At 35.7% G+C, this 6,278-nt stretch overlaps 1 long non-coding RNA gene across 1 annotated transcript; it reads right to left on the bottom strand.

Moving 5' to 3' along the window:
* Positions 1-632, bottom strand: LOC130206487 (uncharacterized). Its single transcript, XR_008834124.1, has 3 exons — positions 392-632; positions 184-310; positions 1-86 (listed from the first exon to the last, which is right to left on the bottom strand). It is a non-coding gene; the product is annotated as an uncharacterized LOC130206487 (long non-coding RNA).
* Positions 633-6,278: the final 5,646 nt, after the last annotated feature.

The following is a 6,278-nucleotide window of genomic DNA, read 5'->3' as shown; positions in this document are numbered from 1 at the left end:
CTTAGCTTTTCAATAGATTGTTTAGATGAGTTGATGCGAAAATGCTGAGGAATCTTTGGAAGTTCCATCACCGTCATCTCGGCCATCTGTCAAATGGCAAAACAACACACCTTGTCTGAATTTACATAGTAAAACAGCATATTGTTTAATCTATCAGAAAGACAAAAGGTTGCATTAAATAACCTGCATGACAAAGATCCCACAACTGCTGCCATCTTTCTGGCAGCTGTGGGTTATCTGGCCCGGCTGCCACTTGATGTTCACCCAGTCCTCCTTTCCAAGTCTGTTCCGGCGCATTTTGAAATACTGTCTGCAGGATGAAAGGAAAATAATTTTGGTTTACATTTGCACTTACTCTATGGCCTTACTAAATCTAATTAATATTACCCACATCTTTGGCCAGCCTTTCTGGAGTCGTCAACTTCATTTAACCCTTGCAGAGGATCAACCACAAATATGCGGTTTAAAAGGGCATGGAGATACTGTTTTAAAAAGTAATATAGTGTTAAAGCATGCCATATTTTAAACGTACCAACAACAGCAACAATAATAACATAATACATTTTATTTATGTAAAACCTAAATGAATGAGCAACATTGGAAGTATATTTATTGTACACAAGATAATCACAACTGTGAGTAAATAAAGAAACAAACCATGCTAAATAGGCATATTTTAACATTTTACTTGAAAGTACTGAATATTAGTCTGAAAATAAGTTCCACAATATGGGGTCATACTCAATCAAAGAAAACTCAAATTGTTAGAGTAGCAGTGGGGACTACCAATGGGATCCTGTTGGATGATTCAAGTGCTTTGATTGGACAATAATCATATATATATTTTTCATTAAGGTAGGGATGACTACCATGAAGACATTTAAAACTAAAAGAACAGTCTGAAAATCAATCCACATGCTACAGATGTGCATGTACACAATGCAGCTACATTAGATACAAATATACAATCTCATTGTCTCTTCATTTATTAATGACAATTTATGAAAAATTACATTAACTTGTAATAAAACTTGTATTTAACCCTTGTGTTGCCTTAGGATCATTTTGACCCGACTCAATATTACACCCTTCCCCCGCCTTAGGATTAATTTGACCCCATTCAATGTTTAATGTCGGTGTTCTTTCGGTAGTCAACAAAAAAACACTTAAACTTGGAAAACAATATTAATTCTAATAATTTTCTGGAGGTTTTAATTACTGGCGTCAAATTGAACCCAAAGGGTAAAATATGTTAGTAAATATAAAGGTAACAGGAGGGTGAAACATTGAATCGGGTCAAAATGACCCAAAGGCGGGGGGAGGGTGTAATATTGATTCGGGTCAAAATGACCCTAAGGCAACACAAGGGTTAACATTAAATTAGATTTAGTTATATTGACTTGATTGTATGTTGTTATAAATATCTAAAGCAATTTTAAGATTCATAACCTTAAAATACACTCACAACAATGAGCCATACATGAATGCTGTAAAGGCACATTGTACCACATGACCAGCTGCATACTCACCACAAACTTCCAGTGCACATTACTTATGTTGACAAATCCAATGGCTCCATCATAGTCATCAAATGTGACCTGACAACATGCGTAAAAATGGAAAAATAATTGTATTTTGCTGCAAAACTCAAGTAGAATGTACCCAGTATGCATTATGTATTTTTCCTCCAACGGAACAACCAAAAAACTAAAGCTGCTTTTTCAAATGGATTGTTTCAAAACAACTTGATGTTAAGATTTATAATAATAATATAATTACTCACCTTTTTTAACGCTTGCCTGGCCATTTGCTCTCTCGTGCCGTACAAGATTAAACCCATGGTATAATGATTCATGAGGTATAGCCGGCCAGGTGTAGTACACTTATGTGGAGCCCATTGATGTAGGAAATGAATAGTTTCATCCAACACTTGATAACAGTGAAGCTATTGAAGTTTCTTTCCATAAATTATGACAAAATATTCATAAAAATTATTCCAAATCTTTTTTCTTCAAAGTACGAGGTGTAGTCCACTGATGTGGAGCCCATTGATGTAGATATTGAATGATTCCACTCTACACTTGATAATAGTGAAGCTATTGAAGATTGTTTCCATAAATGATATCAAAATATTCATAAAAATTATTCAAAATCTTTTTTCTTCAAAATAAGAGGTGTAGTCCATTCATGTGGAGCCCATTGATGTAGATGTTGAATGATTTCACTCTAGACTTGATAACAGTGACGCTATTGAAGATTGTTTCCATAGATTCTGACAAAATATTCATAATAATTATTCAAAAACACATTTCTCCAAAGTAAGAGGTGTAGTCCACTGATGTGGAGCCCATTGATGTAGATGTTGAATGATTTCACTCTAGACTTGATAACAGTGAAGCTATTGAAGATTGTTTCCATAATTTATATCAAAATATTCATAAAAATTATTCAAAATCTTTTTTCTTCAAAGTAAGAGGTGTAGTCCATTCATGTGGAGCCCATTGATGTAGATATTGAATGATTTCACTCTAGACTTGATCACAGTGAAGCTATTGAAGATTGTTTCCATAATTTATATCAAAATATTCATAAAAATTATTCAAAATCTTTTTTCTTCAAAGTAAGAGGTGTAGTCCATTCATGTGTAGCCCATTGATGTAGATGTTGAATAATTTCACTCTAGACTTGATAACAGTGAAGCTATTGAAGATTGTTTCCATAAATATGACAAAATATTCATAAAAATTATTCCAAATCTTTTTTCTTCAAAATGAGAGGTGTAGTCCACTGATGTGGAGCCCATTGATGTAGATGTTGAATGAATATACCCTACACTTGATAACAGTGAAGCTATTGAAGATTGTTTCCATAATTTATATCAAAATATTCATAAAAATTATTCCAAATCTTTTTTCTTCTAAATGAGAGGTGTAGTCCACTGATGTGGAGCCCATTGATGTAGATATTGAATGATTTCACTCTACACTTGATAATAGTGAAGCTATTGAAGATTGTTTCCATAAATTATGACAAAATATTCATAATAATTATTCTAAATCTTTTTTCTTCAAAATCATAGGTGTAGTCCACTCATGTGGAGCCCATTGATGTAGATACAGAATGATTTCACTCTACACTTGATAATAATGAAGCTATTGAAGATTTTTTCCCATAAAATCTGAAAAAATATTCATAATAATTTTTCAAAAACACATTTCTCCAAAGTAAGAGGTGTAGTCCACCTATGTGGAGCCCATTGATGTGGGAAATTAATGGTTTCATCCAACACTTGATAACAGTGAAGCTATTGAAGTTGTTTCCCATAAAATATTAAATATAATTCATAATAATTATTTAAGATGAGTTTCTTTCCAAAAAAACAGCTGTAGTACAACACAGGGTGGCCATTTGACGTATGGTATAAGTTATGTCAGCCTTCACAATCTTTCAGTGGATATATTGAATATTTTTGGAATATGTTTTTCCTGGATTGCTTTTTGCAGACGGTCCCTGGGCTTAGGTCTCACATCTGATCGCACATTGAGACCAACGTTATTTATCGATCTCGGAGACCGGCTTTTTTTGGTAAAATGAAGGTTGTAGCTTGTTGTCGACATCACTACGATCACAGAGAGGTGTTTTTTGTGCTTTAACTCCGTTTCGTCAGAGAGCTATTGAGCCGGGAAGTCCGAATCTGTGAATATCTTTCTAACTTTACTGAACTCTCAAGATTTCTTTTACATTTTCAAAACTGTAGACTAAAAGGACACTGACTGGTGTTTACTCCTCTCAGGATATAGCAGTGTGTGCAGCAGTGATAAAGGATTGTTTATCTGTTTCGTTGAACAAAGAGCTCAGTTGGACAGAGAGTTAATATCTGGGCTCGGCAAACATCAAGCACCAGCGCCTAAGCCTCTCCCACTGAAAACGTATCACTGATATAACAGATTTTCTCCTTAGAAGAAATGCATCACAGAGGAGGCTTACGGTTGGTACCGGGTACTCTGGTACCGACCCACCTCCAATTTAATCCTTCTTTTTAATGGCAGATGTCAATGGAAGCATAATCTAATCTAAATTAGCTAAATATTTCAAATTGCCCTTTTTCAAAAGTTGTATAGAGATGCAGACATAAAATAATCAATACAGCAGCTAATAAAAAGCAGCAAAACACTAAATGTAAGTGCAGTGTATCTGAACTCTGACTGACTCTGACTGAGTTAAACCGCAGTCAAAGAAGAGTCGTAATGCTTTTCATCCATTTACTGTAACTCTTTTCCCTTCAACATGCTTTGATGACAAATTAAAACGAAGACAATAGAAACTAAAAGGTCTAAATTCCCAAACATTTTATTTTTTAGAGTGGTAATATTATATATTGCCAAGAACTCACGATTGCCTCTAAGATGCTTCCAAGCGGATGTGACGTATTGCACTCTCGATCATACGGTCCTCTGCTGCTTCTCTACCACCACAAATGCTGCTCAAGCGCAAGTGCTAGAACCGGACATTATTCAACCGGAATAACCGGAACCAGAAGTAACCAGTGTTGGCACAAACAGAACAATTATATTGCTATTCATTATGTCTTGAAATCAATACAACAATTAAACAAAAACAAAACAAAAAAAACCTTAAAGGTAACACAGTAAACTAGAGAACTAGAGTTCTCCTGACCATTGGAAGAGCTGTGCACAGACCATCACACAGTCCGACGGAGCTGTACATGAGGATTGAAACATGAAACTTTTTAAAAGATGGAGCATCCCTTTTCAGATAGATATCATAAAAGTGCTTCAACATGAGTTGTTAATACAAAAAATATCACTGTTAAGGTTTTACAATTGCTGAGCTTTGATCCAATGTGTTTTAATATATTCATCCATTCTATAGAAATGAGTTGTGAAATGTGCGTGAATCATCTCTCTCTCTCTTTTTCTCTCTCTCTTTTTCTCTCTCTCTCTCTCTCCCCATGTCTCCACTTCATCTAAGTGTGCCTGTGAACAGCAGGGTGAAGTGAAGCAGAAGAATGTTTGTTCCTGTTTACCAGATGTATATTGCTTCCTCAGATGTAGACATTGTTTTTATTCTCCTCAAGACAAGGACCTGCTCTCCTCTTCCTCCTCTCCGGCTCACAGGGAGCTGGCTGGCTTCACAGAGACAATCTTGTGTTTTGCTGTGTTCGGTTCTGTTAACAAGCACAGTAGTTGGTTTGAAGGGTAAAACGCATATTGGGTAAAACACATATTGCCCAACCTGGACAACATCATGATACTTCAGAAGAGCAGGTTGCTCTCTGATGCTCCTGGGTTTTCTCTAGTTACCTTCGCATTGAAAATGCGGAAGGTTATGTTTTGATCGCCATTTATTTATTTGTATGACATTGTATGCGTGTTATTCGCATAACACAAAAAGTATTAAACCGAATCGCATGAAATTTGGTGGGATGATTGGTTATTATCCGGGGACCATTTGATTAGATTTTGGGATCGATCGGGTCAAGGGTCAAAGGTCAAGGTCAAGATCATGGAAAGGTCAACATCTTCTTGAATCGCATGAAATTTGGTGGGATGATTGGTTATTATCCGGGGACCATTTCATTAGATTTTGGGATCAATCGGGTCAAGGTCATGGAAAGGTCAAAATCTTCTTTTACACCAATTTACACATGCATTATTACAGCAATTTCTATCCAATTGGCATGCAACTAATGCCAAAATGTTCATAATTCAATCTTGTGATATGCGAAGGTATGCGCTCTACCGAGTGCCCATTCTAGTTTATTTATTTATTTGTATGCGTGTTATTCGCGTAACAAAAAAAGTTGTAAACCGAATCGCATGAAATTTGGTGGGATGATTGGTTATTATCCGGGGACCATTTGATTAGATTTTGGGATTGATCGGGTCAAAGGTCAAGGTCATGAAAAAGGTCAACATCTTCTTGAATCGCATGAAATGTGGTGGGATGATTGGTTATTATCCGGGGACCATTTGATTAGACTTTGGGATCGATCGGGTCAAGGTCAAGGTCATGAAAAGGTCAAAATCTTCTTTTTACCATAGCACCGTCAATTTATATCCAATTGTCATGCAACTACTGCCAACATGTTCATAAGTCAATGCCCAATCTTGTGATATGCGAAGGTATGCGCTCTACTGAGTGCCCGTTCTAGTTCAGTTTATTTCCATGCACTGTACGTTTGCTCATTGATCCACTTTTCACTGTAAATCATAAGCATCAATAATTATATTTGTAAATTACTCAATTATCCATAA

The sequence above is a fragment of the Pseudoliparis swirei genome, chromosome 16 (genome assembly GCF_029220125.1).
Source record: "Pseudoliparis swirei isolate HS2019 ecotype Mariana Trench chromosome 16, NWPU_hadal_v1, whole genome shotgun sequence".
NCBI lineage: Eukaryota > Metazoa > Chordata > Actinopteri > Perciformes > Liparidae > Pseudoliparis > Pseudoliparis swirei.
This window is presented reverse-complemented; position numbering and strand designations above follow the sequence as displayed.